Source organism: Haliotis rubra, unplaced genomic scaffold (assembly GCF_003918875.1).
Source record: "Haliotis rubra isolate DU_JTF1 unplaced genomic scaffold, ASM391887v1 Scf1935, whole genome shotgun sequence".
In the NCBI taxonomy this organism is placed as follows: Eukaryota; Metazoa; Mollusca; class Gastropoda; order Lepetellida; family Haliotidae; genus Haliotis; species Haliotis rubra.
Genome location: NW_025765931.1, coordinates 27,800 through 45,398, shown reverse-complemented (window position 1 = coordinate 45,398; position 17,599 = coordinate 27,800).

The window sequence follows — 17,599 nt, the reverse complement described above, 5'->3', positions numbered from 1 at the left end:
AAACACTGCCTAGTCGAACCCACCAAGAGCTTTCCGGAGAATATGAAGGCTCCCCAACACTGCAGCCTTCTGCATTACCCAGAGTGTCAGAAGGGCTGTGCTCCCGGTGGAGACCCCGGGCACTCTCATGATCTGCGCCAAGACATCAGGAGGTACCAAACCAAGGGCACAGAGAACAATGGGGAGCCTGGCGACAGTGTACTTGGGATGCAAGCGGTACATTTCAAAGGCAAGGTCCGCATAGTTAGCATGCTTTTCCTGAATCTTGCCAATCACATTGGTGTCAAAAGGGACAGAAAATTCAATGATATAAATAAATTCATTGGCTTTATCAAAAAGGACAAGATCAGGTTTGTTGGCAGGAATTCTTCTGAGGCTGTATATGGGCCTATTCCACAAAAGTTTGAAAGCATCATTTTCCATGACGCCCTGGACATGTTCAGGGTCGTACCATGGATGGACCTAGGAGTCAAAGCCACAGGCATGTCGGAGACGGTAGTAAAAGCAACGAGCCATGCCATCATGTCGTTTAAGATATGATGTTTGTGCCAAGGAAGGGCATCCACTGACAAGGTGTTGGACAGTCTCCGTGAATTCATTGCAAAGTCGACATTTCATATTGATATTTTCTTTAAGAATCACATTTAGGCGATTGCGAGTGGGAAGTGACTGGTCCTGAGCAGCAAAAAGGAAGCCCTCAGTTTCACATTTAAGACCAGCCGACTTCATCCAGGCGAAAGAGTCGGTTGGATTGCTATTCTGTTCCAGACACTGCATGTACACACGATGCAATGGCTTCTCAGAAAGCTTCTCCACAAAAGACCGACTCTGGGCAGACTTGGTGAAGGACTTCACCTAGTTTACTCCCATCACTGTACCATCCAGCAGTACATCGCCATCAACAAAATCAACCTGAAATCACAGATTCTGTCCAACAACCTTGGCACGCTTAAAATAGCTGTGGAATTCCTTGCTTTCATCATGAGTCTTCACATGCATCACTAGAGGATCATCCGATAAATAAATATGTGCAAAAGTACACAATAAAATTCTATCATGAAGAGCCTCCACATTAATCAAACCCCGACCTCCAGAATTGATTGGCATGTATAAACGGTTAAGAGAGGAACGAGGGTGGTGGGCTCTGTTATCAGACATGATCCTTCTGGTCAGACGGTCAAGACTCTGGATGTCTTGTTTTGTCCAATCAACTACTCTGAAGGAATAGGAAAGGACTGGCACAGCAAAAGTATTGGTGGCTTTGACCTTGTTTCGAGCATTTATCTCTGAGCTCCAGATTTTCTTTAAACAAGATTTGTACTCGGCCTGAAGTTTGTCTTGAATCTGGGCATTCTGGAGCTTGTCTCGAACTTGCATTCCAAGATAGGTGTAGGCCTGATCTTCCACAAGATGCTCAATAACTCCTCCCCCTTGTAACTTGACCGATCCATCATTAGTTACCTTGCCACGTTTCAAATGAAGAGTATTACATTTGTCAAGTCCAAATGTCATGCCAATATCATTAGAAAAGGACTTGACAAGGAGAACCTGCTCTTTCAAATTGGAATCTCCTTTGGCAAGGAGCTCGATGTCATCCATGTAAAGGAGATGAGTAAGAGGTGTTGGGGATCTGTGCTGAGGAGGTCCGGGATGGTAACCCTCCTCTTTATTGAGCAGGAAGCTCAAAGGATTTAAAGACAGACAAAAAAGCAAAGGACTAAAGGAATCCCCCTGAAATATTCCCCTTCTGATTGGAATAGATTCGAAGTCTGCACCTGCCCTGCGAGCAGTACATCTCAAGTTGAGTCGAATTCAGCAACTCATTAAAGACTTGAGTAAATCAAGTAGTCGCCAGGGAGGTCAATACAATGAAGAGACTTCAGAATCCATTTCGTGAGGGACAGAGTCGCTTGCTTTTTTGTAGTCAATCCAGCACATGGAGAGGTTGGCGTGATATGTTTTAGCCTCTTCCAAAATCATTTTCTGTACAAGAAGTTGATCCTTGCACCCCCAACATCCCTTTCTTGCTCCCCTTCTGCTCTCTGTAAATTATATCATTGGAAGAGCAGTAAGATGACACTTCCAGGTTTGTCAAACACCCTGTGAATATTATTATTATGTATAACCTTTTACTAAAAATACTTTTAAAAAAAAAGATGTTATAATTATATTTTTTATATGGGTCCCTTTTTGACTTGGGGTCTGAGGCCCTTTTGACTTTTGATGCAGCCCTTTGACTTTTGATGCCCTTTGACTAGGGTTTGCGGCCCTTTGACTTTCTTTATGCCCTTTTTGACTTTTCTGTTTTATGCCCTTTGTCATGCCCCTTTGACTTGTTCCCTGTAGAATACATCTCGATACAAAAGGTTTATCAAGGAAATGATGACATATGATAAGGGCATTTTTTAGCTTGTCTGCCTAGAGGACAGTTGAGTTTATCTTCTTCTTTTGTTTGTCATGAACTGTCTGTAACATCAAACAAAAATTATTTTTGTGTATCATTCAAAGAATACTATCCCTTTTTTATGTTAGTGATCCTGTATTTCCATCACTCTTTAAGAATTTTCTCTGCCAAATGCCTATAACTATTTGAGAAGTTAATGATATCTTCCATCTGTAGAATCATGTGCATGCAGTGATCAACAGCAGGATAGTGCTGAGGAATAATCTGGGGAAATTTAACATCCCGGCAGACAGTCAGTCATATTGAGGGAGGATTGTATCAATGGAATGTCATCTCCATCAGGAGAATTTTGCATGGATAACATTGGTCAGGATACTCTCAAACTGGATTTCTTTGCTACTTGCCTGAACCACAAACTCACAGTGTACCTCAGATTAGTTATAGCCTTGCAAGTATTTCTACTGGATGCTATATCCATGAATTGTTCATGTATGTTCTCTTACTCTTTCTCTCTCTGGTCTCTCCTGGATAGAGTTCTGCAGAAGTTTCAACTCATGGATTGTATAGTCATCCTAATAGCCTCTCACTAAGAAGGACCTTGTTTCAGTTGTTGTTCCATAACTCATGGCAGAGCTTTTCAATGTCCCTTGATCATGAGATCAACTCAATTAGCTTTGATTAGACATCCTCCACAACTCTCTACCCAGTCTCCATCTTCATGCCTGGAAATTATCCAGATAAGTTGCAGTTTTCCGTTTCTACAGGCCTGCTTCTGATGAGGTGGCAAGACCCTTAAACTCCTACTTGTATGATATGGTGGGATCTCTCCCTGTAGGTGTTGCCAAGTTGAACCCACCAAGAACTTTGTGGAGTACTGGTATATTGAAACCCCTCAACACGCAGAGCCTTGTCCATTACCCAAGAGTGCCTGAAAGGTGGTGCTACAGGTGGAGATTTTAGGCACACTCCTTATCTGCGCAAAGAGATCAGGAGAAACCAAACCAAGGGCAAGGAGAACAATGAGAAACCTGATGAGTGTACTTGAGATGCAAGTGAGACGGTTCAAAGGCGTGGTCCACATATTTGCCATGTTTTTCTTGAATTTGTTCAATCACATTGCTGTCAAAAAGGACTGAAAATTCAATGTTATAAGTACATTCAAAGGCTTTATCAAAAAGGAAGAGATCAGGTTTGTTGGCTTGGATATGCCTGAGGCTGTCTATGGGCATATTCCAAATAATTTTATAGTTCTCATTTCCATGATGCCCTCTAAATATTCTGGGTCATAGTTATTGTTTTCCAAACAAAAATATAATGCAGCAGAGAGAGGTATGGTGTGGCTGGGGAGGCTCATCATCAGTTCTACATGCAGCCCAGACAGCAAAAGGTGCTGCTTCAAGGAAGTGCTGCCGAACCCACCAACAACTTTCCATAGAATATGTAGACTTACCCACACAGCAGCCTTCTGCGTTAACAAAGAGTTTCAGAATGGCTGTGTTCCCGGGGAAGAACCCGGGCATTCTCCTAATGTGTGCCAAGAGATCTGGAGTTACCAAACCAAAGACACCAATGGGGAGCCTGATGAGTGTACTGGGAATGATGATGTTTCAGAGGCAAGGTGCATATATTTATCATGCATTTCCTGAATCTTGCCAATCACAATTAATTGGCTTTATCAAAAAGTTCAAGATCAGGTTTGTTAGCAGGAATTTGTCTTCAGATGTATATGAATTTATTGCAAAGAAGTTTAAAAGCATGACATGATACAATAAAATATGTATGGCAATTATGACAATAGATGATTAAATATGGACAAATATAAAATTAATATACCGTTTCACATGCATAATATACACCAACACGCATAATTATACAAGTGATATATACACACTTTTGTTTATTCCTATAAATCACATACACTAACTAACTAACATAGATATGCTGTTTGTGCCAAGGAGTCATATCCACTGGCTAGGGACTCAGCAAATTGTTTACATAATCAGCATTTAATAATAAATAGGTTCTCCAAGAATCACAGTTTAGCCATTGTGAGTGGGAAGTGACTGGTCCTAAGACAGCTTATAAGAAATCCCTCTGTTTCACTTTTCAGTTCTGTTTGACTTTATTCAGGCAAAGGAGTGTGTTGGATTGCTATTTTGTTCTACACACTGCATATAACATATGTTCTATTTGGGATTACACTTTCTTAGTTAAGTTCACATTTTAGTACTTTTGTTGGGAGCTGCAGGGGCTGAGTGGGTTAGGTGGCTGACTTTGTGTGCTGGCGATTATGTGCCTGGCTCTGAGGGTGTTGGTTTGAATCCCGGATGTGACTCAACCCAACAAAAGTACTAGAATCTGTACTTTACTAAGAAGTGTAATCCCAAATAGAACATATGTTACATTTGACCACTTTCTAAATGTCATTGTCTATTCATACACACTGCATTTATACACGATGCAGTGGTTTCCAAGAAAGCAGACCCTGAAATGACCAAGTTTGGGCTGACCTGATGAAAGACTTCACCCTGGTTTATTCCCATTGCTGTACAACACCATCAGCAAAATCAACCTCTCAATTTGGAGATTTTGTCCAACAAAATTGGCACACTTAAAATAGCTGTGGAATTCCTTGTTTTCAGCATTTGTCTTGACATGCCTCACAAGAGGATCATCCAACAAATTAAGATGTGTAAAAGTACACAATATAATTCTCTCATAAAGAGCTTCCACCTTAATCAAACACTGACCTCCCAAATTGATTGGCATATATGGTCGATTCCAACGAAAAGTGTACACAGCATGTTTGGGCCCATAGCATTTTAGCATTACTACCTTCATTTATTTCAGGGTGCCCATCACATCGGCACAAGTGAGACGATTCGGGCCATATATAACATGACTATTTTTAATTAAAAATTATGCTTATGGGAGACAAAAACAGGCCATTTTTTATTCATTTTGACTTATATTTACAAATGTTTTGTTGAAAACATGTTGTGTGTTAAATACTAGTCAAACTGGATGAACAGAAGTTTATTAATCTGATTGCCAAATATTTCATGAATAAATCCCCTGAAATGATTTTGTCTAGGGCTTAATTCGTAATTTTGGTAATTTGTTTTCAAGTGGTATTTTTTGCTACCTACTAATACAGTTTTCAATGGCACTGTCAATTTATGTAAATGCAACACAAGGTTATGTTTTGTATTACTTTTACAGCATTAATATGTAAAGTACTCAAATGCAATGGCGTGTAATATTTCTTGCAAGTAATAATCTGAAGAAATGTTAGAAAATCAAAGTCTGAATTGGTTAAAAAAATCATGTTACCTACAAATACCATTAAATATGTTGCTGTTTCCACAAATGAACACATTAGTGAATGATATCCTTAGTTCAAGCGCAAATGGCCACAATATATACGTGTGCTACATCTGAACATTTTCTGTGCTGTTTTTACGAAGATATCACACAAAATAACCTGTATTCGTAAGTAAATTTTAACTCCCAAATGTTACCTACAAGTACCAACAACTGATCACATTCAAATAGATTGGTGGAATGACAACACGTGACATGTGTTCCATTTGGAAGTCATCATAGATGAGACCAGACAACATATTGGTGATTAGTAAGTGTCTTTTACATTTTCGGCAAGAATGTTATATAAATAAACCCATGTGACAATAACATAGGATGCATATGACACCTGTTACAACTAACCAACTTCAATTTTAGTGAGGTTTTAAGTCTCACTATTGTAAAATAGGCCTCAGACTGCAAGTGGAATTGACATGGGGCCTCGTCCCCGCTGGGATTTCCTCGGTTGTAGCTCTCACAGCATTTGTAGATAACATGTATTCGCTGTTAACAAAATGAAATAGAGAACACAATACGCTGCTATAACATAAATTTATACTGAAGACAATTATTGCAAATCATAAAACTGATTAGGTAATGCAGTACTGCCTATTAATAGATTGAAATGGTTCCTTTGGAATCCAAATGGCTACATAACTTAGCTCTCAATAAAGATGTTCTTGTCAGGGATGCACTGCAGTTCGTGGTTTAGACTTTATTATAGTGATATATAATGAATTCTTTTTGATTGAAATGTCAGAAAACAAGTTGATCTTGGTGATAAAAGTAAAAGTTTGCATGATATCACAGGATAAACGGTAGATTCGTAGGTAACGTGTATTCGTTGGTAACATTCCGAATTTGTAGGTAACATCAGTCAGTGTGTTTGAAGTTGTAAGTCTTGTTCAGGGCTGTCACCGATGCACTTGCGAACATAGGAGAATTGAGACTGTAGTAGAAGTAAGCTGCATGGGTTTAGTAATTTAGTAATTAGATTTGTCAAAGGTATGTCTTATTTGTAGGTAACTCGTTTTTGTAGTTAAAACTTTCTGTAAATGTCTATCTAATAGCAATTGTCATTGCAAAATATGGGTCATTAAAGCAGAGTTATAGTTCAGTAAGACGTATAATATATTGATTGTTTTAGTGACATGTTTATCTGTGCATAATTTTATATGGTATATGGTAATAGTTAAAGCATTTTGAACATTTTTTATGTGCTTTCTTTGAATACAAATATCAGTTGAAACATTTGGAAAATAGAATTTCAGATGTAATGATTTTAGTTCAATTTCTATACTTCTCATCAAAAGTTTAGACTCACTAGTGTAAATATAGCCACTTACTTCAGGCGACTGTTTTAAACGAAATTTTGCAAAATATTCCATATTGTTTAAAGGTACTGTTTACACATGAACTGATGTATTGTAAAACAAATGTGTAATGTTGAAATGATTATTGTCATGAGTTCAATAAATGATAAAAATCAGTGAAAATTGGCGAATTCTGAACAAAACTTTACACCAAAACGCCGCATTTTGCAGCTTATAGGTTTATTAATGTCTGAATGCTGTCCTATGCTGTCCTGAGCATCATGGGATGCGTCGTTGTTTTACATGTAGTCGTAATATTGAGTGACGATTTATGGATGGGGTCTGCCATAAACTCGTCGAAGTAGGCTACGGAGTAGGTCGAGTACGGGGCGGTGTGATCTCGGGTTTCGAGGCTATAATCGACTAAAGTATCCATGAGAAGTTGTACCCGTTCGGTGCCCACGAGACCTAAACTATCGTACAGGGCGGTGAATTTCCTTCAACTTATTACTTGACGTAGGGCTGAGTAAATATCGAGCCCATTGACGTCCACCCCGACACGCCTGAACAACCGTTTTTCGATCAGTGTCCACATGATAGCTATATATAGACGTATCTTGAATTAGGGGCTAATACCGTGTCGTGTGGGACAATTTGCAATTCCTCTCTGGTGAACCCTCTTGGCGGTCCGTCTTTTAAGTAGTACAAGTTCGGTTCGCTGTACGACCCATTCCGTATTTCTGTTTTGTGGAGAGATTAAATCCTGCGAGTACTGGTGCAAGAACAGGTGTTCGGCCAAGGTGCGATTGAACCTCTCCATGATGGCTTGGCTGTGGTGAGCTCCAGCCATGCCTCGTTGAACCTGGACTTGGTGCTTGGCCAGCAGCTGTGACACAGCCCCCATAAACTCGCGTCCGGGATCGGCTTGCAGCTCGGCAGGCCATGTCAGCGGACTGAGTTTGTAGATGCGTTTCAAGGCCTTGGCCACTTCTGCTTCAATCTTTGGTCAGCCAAGGGCTTGGCTTCCTTGTAGCGACTGGCGACGTCCACGACGGTCAGGGCGTACTTGTAGGTTTTACGCCTCAACCTATCGTGGGGGAGAAACAGGAGGTTGGCTTGATGGATGCGATTGGGCGTCGAAATGTTGAATTTTCTTCTTGGGATGTATTGAGGCGCCGGTAGGTAGACTTGCCAGAGAGTTTGTTTTTTAAGCCAAGAATTGTCTTTTTCTTCAGAGACACGAGTGGCTTTGGCGAGTTTCGGGATGGCGGCCGCACCTTTCCAGTATCCCCGTGGGCTGTAATAGATTTTTTTCCATGATTTATGTATAGTTCACAATTCTTTTTTTAATACAACTGTGTCCGTACGCATAAGTCGTAATACCGTTACGAGCAATCCATTGTTTGGTATCCATGGGCGACAAGGATGTTTTATTGATGGTCAGTCCGTATATTCTATGCTTGTCGCTTCTGAGCATATTCAATTGGTGTTTGAACATGCGTTTATCAAAGAGAGCCTGTTTAAAGAGGATGTGTTTGATATGCCGTTGAACCACGTATTTTTTCACTCCTTTAGACTTTCGATTACACTGTTGTCGGCTTTCAGGATGGAATACATTTTAGGTCTTAATCCCATTATATTCCGTGAATGGGTGTACCAGTGCATTCGCCCTTCATTTTCCCAGGATCTTTTGATTGGTTGTATTGTGTAAAGCCGCGATCCGTTGGATAATCGCCTTTATCATACAAATCAATGTGTTTTGCCATGTCCTTGTACCCATCCTCGGGTACGTTAATTCTTAAGAGCAACGAAGTCTGTGTCGGTATAGAACAACTGGCATCCATTACCGCATTGCTTTTTAGCTTGTTGTAGTAGAAATCGTATATCGGCGTTTGGAGAGGTCCAGGATGCTCATCCCCACGTGAGACCAGTCGATTCAATCTGATGTGGCCTTTGTTCATGTGCAGTGCTGCCAAATCGTCGTCGAATACTTTACTTCTGTTAAAGGCTGGGCTGGCTTTGAGGTTTCTCATTTTTTCCTCTTCGTTGGATTTAACCAGTTTATGGGCATCCGTTTTCTTAAATTCTCCATCGTTTTGCCAAACACAGAATTGTTCATGAGTTTGTAGAGATTTTTCTCGAAATCACGAGTGGCTTGTTTTTGCAGCTCGGTGTTAAACCGAATGTACGGTTCCTTCCATGGACTTTGATCGAACTTGAGCACTCGGTGTATGTTTTTTTAGCTTTATCCCCAATGACAGGTAGAGCTGTAGATTTCGATAATGCACAACGTACTTGGTCTTATCCATCAAATTGGGTACGAGTTTTTCCACCTGAGCTGGTTTAGTCATTCCTAACAATTCTCGCTGATAGCCCGACATCCATTCTTGATCGACCGTTAGCCGTTCAGGGGCCAGCGGGTAACTGTTGTGGTTGGCATGGATTTCTGCTGGATATTCCAAAACCACTTCAAATATGTATCCTATCTGATAATTTTCGGTGATAGCCATGATGTTATCCTGTTTAAAATGGTTGCTATTAACCCACTCGAACCCCCCGATGGGGAGGTTTAATATATCGCAGTTTGATCATTTTTGGTGATTTGGATCGTAATCCCCTCGCTGCCGTTGTCGATGCGTCGTCCACTCCCACGTAGCCGATCGCATGTCCAGCTACAGCACGTACTTGGTGGTCAGGTATAGGCCTAGCGTCACGTAGGTGAGACTGAGATCCTTCACAATCGCTTAAATTTCCGGTGAGCTCTTGATCGCCAGTCATTTTTGGATCTCGTCCCACTGTTGGTAAGCTCGCATGCCTTGGCTAAACAGTTGATTGGGCACCCCCTTGACGGTCACTTCCACTTTGGTGATCTCGGGTTCCAATATTTTTGTTCATTCTTTCAAACGGTGAAAATTCTTCCACTGGCAGGATCAAAATGCCCTTCATCGACCAAACGCTCACATTGATATTCCACAGCGTGACGCTTTTATTTGCATCAATCTTCCGATGCCGCAGCACGCAATCATACAGGATGGCTAGTGTTCCCCAAATACTGGTTGCTGCGAATGTGTCGAGGCAATTCTGGATTCATGACCTTGTCGAACTCCAGCGAAATATTGTCGATGGTATAGCTGCCCCCTCTCATCGCCAGTTCATATTCCAGCCTAATACCCAAGCGCAGCTTGGTAAAAATCGCATGTGACCCTCCAGTAGTTTCAAGTCAACGGAATGCAAAATCGGTTACTGAATGCCTCTCGCTATAGCCTTATGCTTCTTCGGTATAGCGGCTTAGATCGGGCTTGTTCAAAAAGCATACCCCACGCAGTCGACGGACAAATGCCTTGATATTTCATGTTTTCCTGTTCGCTCGCTGTTCTCCAGAGGTCCGTGTAAGTGAAAACACATCACTGTCGCCAATGTTGAGGATCTCGCTCCACCTGATTTGAATCGTTGTTTTTCAGCGATGGCACAACCTAGGTTCGCCACGCCGATTTCTTTCTCGCTATTATCGGATTCCAAACTGATCTGAAAAAGACAGGTGAGTCGTCCCCAGGACGACGATGTCATCATTCTCTTCTTGTTGCTGGAAGCTTTTCTAAAAAGCGTTTTTATCGATCGTGTCTCGTTGTTCGTGGATCGTCCACGGATTGACGCATGGCTTTCACTCCCAGGGGTTCCCTCAATCTTCGGAAAGGATCTAGTTTTCGTCCCTATGCCATCGTTTATGTTGAAAGTATGTTTTTATATCTTTAATATAACAGAATCATGGCTGAAGGTGGTGAAGATATTTGCATGGACGATTTGGGGGGTGATAGAGCCCTCGATGATGACGCGAGTGATAGCATAGGCGATACCATGTTAAATACGGCCTTGGATGATTATTACGATGCCATAGCGCAAAAGGAAAATCTCGCTCCTCTTTATCCTGATTATTCTAAGTTCGAAATCTATCATGAAGGGATACTATGTCTGAAAGAGGCTCAGGACGACGATCTCATGCATTCCCATACGCCTTGTCCAGGCTGGCCAGTCGCCAAGGTGCCCACTTTTTCCGCGACAAATTATAACCAGCTATCGACAAAATATTAGCATTTGCCAAGGCTTTACGAGAAGCTGACGCTGAGCTTGATGCCTTGGCAAGTGCAGCCGGTCGAAATGATTTGAGAGACGTTCCACAACGTGCTCAAGAAGCCTCGAACGATATCGAAAAAATATTGGACGCTTACTGGAACAAACCCTTGCCAGGTTTAGAATTTACCGTTAGGGAACAAGGCCTTGAGAACCACTCATGGAGAACTCGTGAACAACATAGCAAAACTGAAAGAAGTCGATGATCATATCGCTCGCGATAAAAGAAAACTAGCCCAGGTACAGGATGACGAGGTCTTAAAAAACACCATCAAGAAAAGATTGCGCAACCTGGTAGACGAAAGATTGAACCGATTGGAAGTGGCATCCAACGCTTCGAAACCCAGATCAGTTGCATTTACAAAACCATCGACCAAGTGCTCCACAAAGACGCCACGTTATCTGAAAGTCTTAAAACGTTATTCAGAGAACAAGGGATCGCCATCACCATTGCCAGCATGCTAACGGCTTAGGGTTTCATCATATCAACCCTGGTCCTAGCGCTGACAGGCGGAGGTGGTGGTGGAGCGACATCAGAAACTGGATAAAAAAGCATTTGAAATCGCTCAGCCAGGCCTTGGCTAAACTGGCCGGCAAAGCCGCCGAAGCATTGCCTGGCATCTTGGGTAGCATCATTTCCTGGTTATTAGGCCTCTTGTCGGAAACAGTCACGTGGTTTGGCCAAAACCTGTGGGTGTTCGTCGTCGCTGTGGTTGGTCTGGTGACCATCGCCTCTAAAGAATGTTTAATCCGATAAGGCACAGTCCAACCGCGATTCCACCGACCACGAGCGCTGTTTTACGATCAATGTGTTGCTGATTTTCGACCATGGTGCGTACCGATGGATGTGGTGCGGGTTGAATGCTGGGCTCTGGCAATGGTGGTGGCTTCACCATCCCCGTTTTACTGGTACTCGTGGGTGGTGCAACGTGACTCACATTTTGATCGCTGGTCGCGATGACAATTTCGTTGTTGTAGCCCACCACTTTGTGGATCCTTAGTCGCATGTCGCTCGGAGCCATGTACAACCCCACGCCAAACACGAATGGTCAACTTTCGACCGGCATCTTGCAACGGGTCTTGCTAACGCTTAATGGCTGTCGGCAAATCCACCAGTCTGGCGATGGCATTGTCGACGCTCTCTCCACAAATTGTTTCGCTGGATGATACTGGAAAGCGCTTTTGCGCCATGCAGCCTAGCATGGCCCACATGTACATTAGAATCGAATCGCTCGCCGGATGGTACCGAGCAAGAAAAACCCTTCGACGATAAAACATATATATTCTCCAATCGCCTTCAACGATATTGGGGCTGCTTGACCTTTGGATGGTGAAAGGAATTCTACATTCACCCAGTAAAGGTCATGCAATCATCTCTCCATTCATTACTTTCCAGAAGATAGTCCGTGTAAGTAGGATATCTTTTTCAATAAAGCAGCACTGGCTTCTTTCATGGGGAAGTCTATCACTGTATGGAATACCCAAACCGCGGATTCACTCCCACCGGTATACGCCAATCCGCTGGATTGATTTCGAATTATCGCGAACTGCTCGTGACGCGACGATCGCATTAACATTGTTTCTATGCATCCCACGCCTTGTCCTCCAGCGGAAGTGGGGTGCTGATTTCTTTTCAGGATGCCTGATCTGGTAGTAAACGCGGAACGAAGACGGACTGACGCCAGGTGGATCGCGACGAAAGTATCGCTTTCAACGCCACATCGCATTCTGGTCATAAAGCACTCACACGGCTAAAATTGAATTGATTTTGCCAGAATTGCAACGGGTTGTTAAACCAAACGTACTGCTCAACACTCTTGACCGAAAGCTTATACTTTTAATAACATCGATAAAACCGAATCCCAGTACAACCACTACTACAGCTAGTCCCAGTACAACCACTACTACAGCTGGACCCATTTCAAGTACTGCTGCAGCTAGTCCCAGTACAACCACTACTACAGCTAGTCCCAGTACAACCACTACAACCACTACTACAGCTGGTCCCATTACAGCCACTACTGCAGCTAGTCCCAGGTACAAGTCCACTACTACAGCTAGTCCCAGTACAGTCCACTACTACAGCTAGTCCCAGTACACAGCCACTACTACAGCTAGTCCCAGTACAACCACTACTACAGCTAGTCCCAGTACAACCACTACTACAGCTAGTCCCAGTACAACCACTACTACAGCTAGTCCCAGTACAACCACTACTACAGCTAGTCCCGTACAACCACTACTACAGCTAGTACAACCTACTACTACTGCAGCTAGTCCCAGTACAACCACCCACTACTACAGCTAGTCCCAGTACAAACACTACTACAGCTGGTCCCAGTACAGCCACTGCTACAGCTGGTCCCAGTACAACCACTACTGCACAGCTAGTCCCAGTACAACCACTACTACAGCTAGTCCCAGTACAACCACTACTACAGCTAGTCCCAGTACAACCACTACTACAGCTAGTCCCAGTACAACCACTACTACAGCTAGTCCAACCACTACAACCACTACTACAGCTGGTCCCAGTTTCAACCACTGCTGCAGCTAGTCCCAGTACAACCACTACTACAGCTAGTCCCAGTAATTACAGCTGGACCACTACTACAGCTAGTCCCAGTACAACCACTACTACAGCTAGTCCCAGTACAACCACTGCTGCAGCTAGTCCCAGTACAACCACTACTACAGCTAGTCCCAGTACAACCACTACTACAGCTGGTCCCAGTACAACCACTACTACAGCTAGTCCCAGTACAACCACTACTACAGCTAGTCCCAGTACAACCACTACTACAGCTAGTCCCAGTACAACCACTACTGCAGCTAGTCCCAGTACAACCACTACTACAGCTAGTCCCAGTACAACCACTACTACAGCTGGTCCCAGTACAACACTACTACAGCTAGTCCCAGTACAACCACTACTACAGCTAGTCCCAGTACAACCACTACTACAGCTGGTCCCAGTACAACCACTACTACAGCTGGTCCCAGTACAACCACTGCAGCTGGTCCCAGTACAACCACTACTGGCTCCCAGTACAACCACTACTACAGCTGGTCCCAGTACAAGCCACTACTACAGCTGGTCCCGGTTTCTACTGCTGCAGCTAGTCCCAGTACAGCCACTACTGCAGCTGGTCCCAGTACAGCCACTACTACAGCTAGTCCCAGTACAGCCACCACTGCTGCAGCTGGTCCCAGTACAACCACTGCTACAGCTGGTCCCAGTACAACCACTACTACAGCTGGTCCCAACCACTAGTACAGCCACTACTACAGCTGGTCCCAGTACAGCCACTACTACAGCTGGTCCCAGTACAGCCACTACTACAGCTAGTCCCAGTACAACCACTACTACAGCTGGTCCCAGTACAGCCACTACTACAGCTGGTCCCAGGTACAGCCACTACTACAGCTAGTCCCAGTTACAACCACTACTACAGCTGGTCCCAGGTACAACCACTACTACTACAGCTAGTCCCAGTACAACCACTACTACAGCTGGTCCCAGTACAACCACTACTGCAGCTGGTCCCAGTACAACCACTACTACAGCTGGTCCCAGTACAACCACTACTACAGCTGGTCCCAGTACAACCACTACTACAGCTGGTCCCAGTACAACCACTGCTGCAGCTAGTCCCAGTACAACCACTACTGCAGCTAGTCCCAGTACAGCCACTACTACAGCTGGTCCCAGTTTCAGCCACTACTGCAGCTAGTCCCAGTACAACCACTACTACAGCTAGTCCCAGTACAGCCACTACTACAGCTGGTCCCAGTACAGCCACTACTACAGCTGGTCCCAGTACAAGCCACTGCTACAGCTGGTCCCAGTACAACCACTACTACAGCTGGTCCCAGTACAGCCACTACTACAGCTGGTCCCAGTACAACCACTACTACAGCTGGTCCCAGTACAACCACTACTGCAGCTGGTCCCAGTACAACCACTACTACAGCTGGTCCCAGTACCACTACACAACCACTACTACAGCTGGTCCCAGTACAACCACTACTACAGCTGGTCCCAGTACAACAAGTACTGCTGCAGCTGGTCCCCAGTACAACCACTACTACAGCTAGTCCCAGTACAGCCCACTACTACAGCTAGTCCCAGTACAACCACTACTGCAGCTAGTCCCAGTACAACCACTACTACAGCTAGTCCCAGTACAACCACTACTACAGCTAGTCCCAGTACAACCACTACTGCAGCTAGTCCCAGTACAACCACTACTACAGCTGGTCCCAGTACAACCACTACTACAGCTGGTCCCAGTACAACCACTACTACAGCTAGTCCCAGTACAACCACTACTGCAGCTGGTCCCAGTTACAACCACTACTGCAGCTGGTCCCAGTACAGCCACTACTACAGCTGGTCCCAGTACAGCCACTACTGCAGCTGGTCCCAGTACAGCCACTACTGCAGCTGGTCCCAGTACAGCCACTACTACAGCTGGTCCCAGTACAGCCACTACTGCAGCTGGTCCCAGTACAACCACTACTACAGCTAGTCCCAGTACAACCACTACTACAGCTAGTCCCAGTACAACCACTACTACAGCTGGTCCCAGTACAACCACTGCTGCAGCTGGTCCCAGTACAGCCACTACTACAGCTGGTCCCAGTACAAGCCACTACTACAGCTGGTCCCATTTCAACCACTGCTGCAGCTAGTCCCAGTACAACCACTACTACAGCTGGTCCCAGTACAGCCACTACTACAGCTGGTCCCAGTGGTCCCCCTAGCTACAGCCACTACTACAGCTAGTCCCAGTACAACCACTACTACAGCTGGTCCCAGTACAACCACTACTACAGCTGGTCCCAGTACAACCGCTACTACATCTAGTCCCAGGACAGCCACTACTACAGCTAGTCCCAGTACAACCACTACTACAGCTAGTCCCAGTACAACCACTACTACAGCTGGTCCCAGTACAACCACTACTGCAGCTGGTCCCAGTACAACCACTACTACAGCTGGTCCCAGTACAGCCACTACTGCAGCTAGTCCCAGTGACAACCACTACTACAGCTAGTCCCAGTACAACCACTACTACAGCTGGTGGTCCCAGTACAACCACTACTGCAGCTGGTCCCAGTACAGCCCTACTGTACCCAGTACAACCACTACTACAGCTGGTCCCAGTACAACCACTACTACAGCTGGTCCCAGTACAACCACTACTACAGCTGGTCCCAGTACAACCACTACTACAGCTAGTCCCAGTACAACCACTACTACAGCTAGTCCCAGTACAGCCACTACTGCAGCTGGTCCCAGTACAACCACTACTACAGCTGGTCCCAGTACAGCCACTACTACAGCTGGTCCCAGTTTCAACCACTGCTGCAGCTGGTCCCAGTACAACCACTACTGCTACTACAGCTAGTCCCAGTACAACCACTACTACAGCTAGGTCCCAGCTGGTACAACCACTACTGCAGCTGGTCCCAGTACAGCCACTACTACAGCTGGTCCCAGTACAACCACTACTACAGCTGGTCCCAGGTACAACCACTACTACAGCTGGTCCCAGGTACAGCCACTACTACAGCTGGTCCCAGTACAGCCACTACTGCAGCTGGTCCCAGTACAAGCCACTGCTGCAGCTAGTCCCAGTACAACCACTACTACAGCTGGTCCCAGTACAACCACTACTACAGCTGGTCCCAGTACAACCACTGCTGCAGCTGGTCCCAGTACAACCACTACTACTGCAGCTGGTCCCAGTACAACCACTACTACTACAGCTGGTCCCAGTACAACCACTACTAGCTGGTCCCGGTACAACCACTACACTAGTCCCAGTACAACCACTACTACAGCTGGTCCCAGTACAACCACTACTACAGCTGGTCCCAGTACAACCACTACTACAGCTGGTCCCAGTACAACCACTACTACAGCTAGTCCCAGTACAACCACTACTACAGCTAGTCCCAGTACAACCACTACTACAGCTAGTCCCAGTACAACCACTACTACAGCTAGTCCCAGTACAACCACTACTACAGCTGGTCCCAGTACAACCACTACTGCAGCTAGTCCCAGTACAACCACTACTACAGCTAGTCCCAGTACAACCACTACTACAGCTGGTCCCAGTACAACCACTACTGCAGCTAGTCCCAGTACAACCACTACTGCAGCTAGTCCCAGTACAACCACTACTACAGCTAGTCCCAGTACAACCACTACTACAGCTAGTCCCAGTACAACCACTACTACAGCTAGTCCCAGTACAACCACTACTACAGCTAGTCCCAGTACAACCACTACTACTACTGCTAGTCCCCCGTACAACCACTACTACAGCTAGTCCCAGTACAACCACTACTACAGCTAGTCCCAGTACAACCACTACTA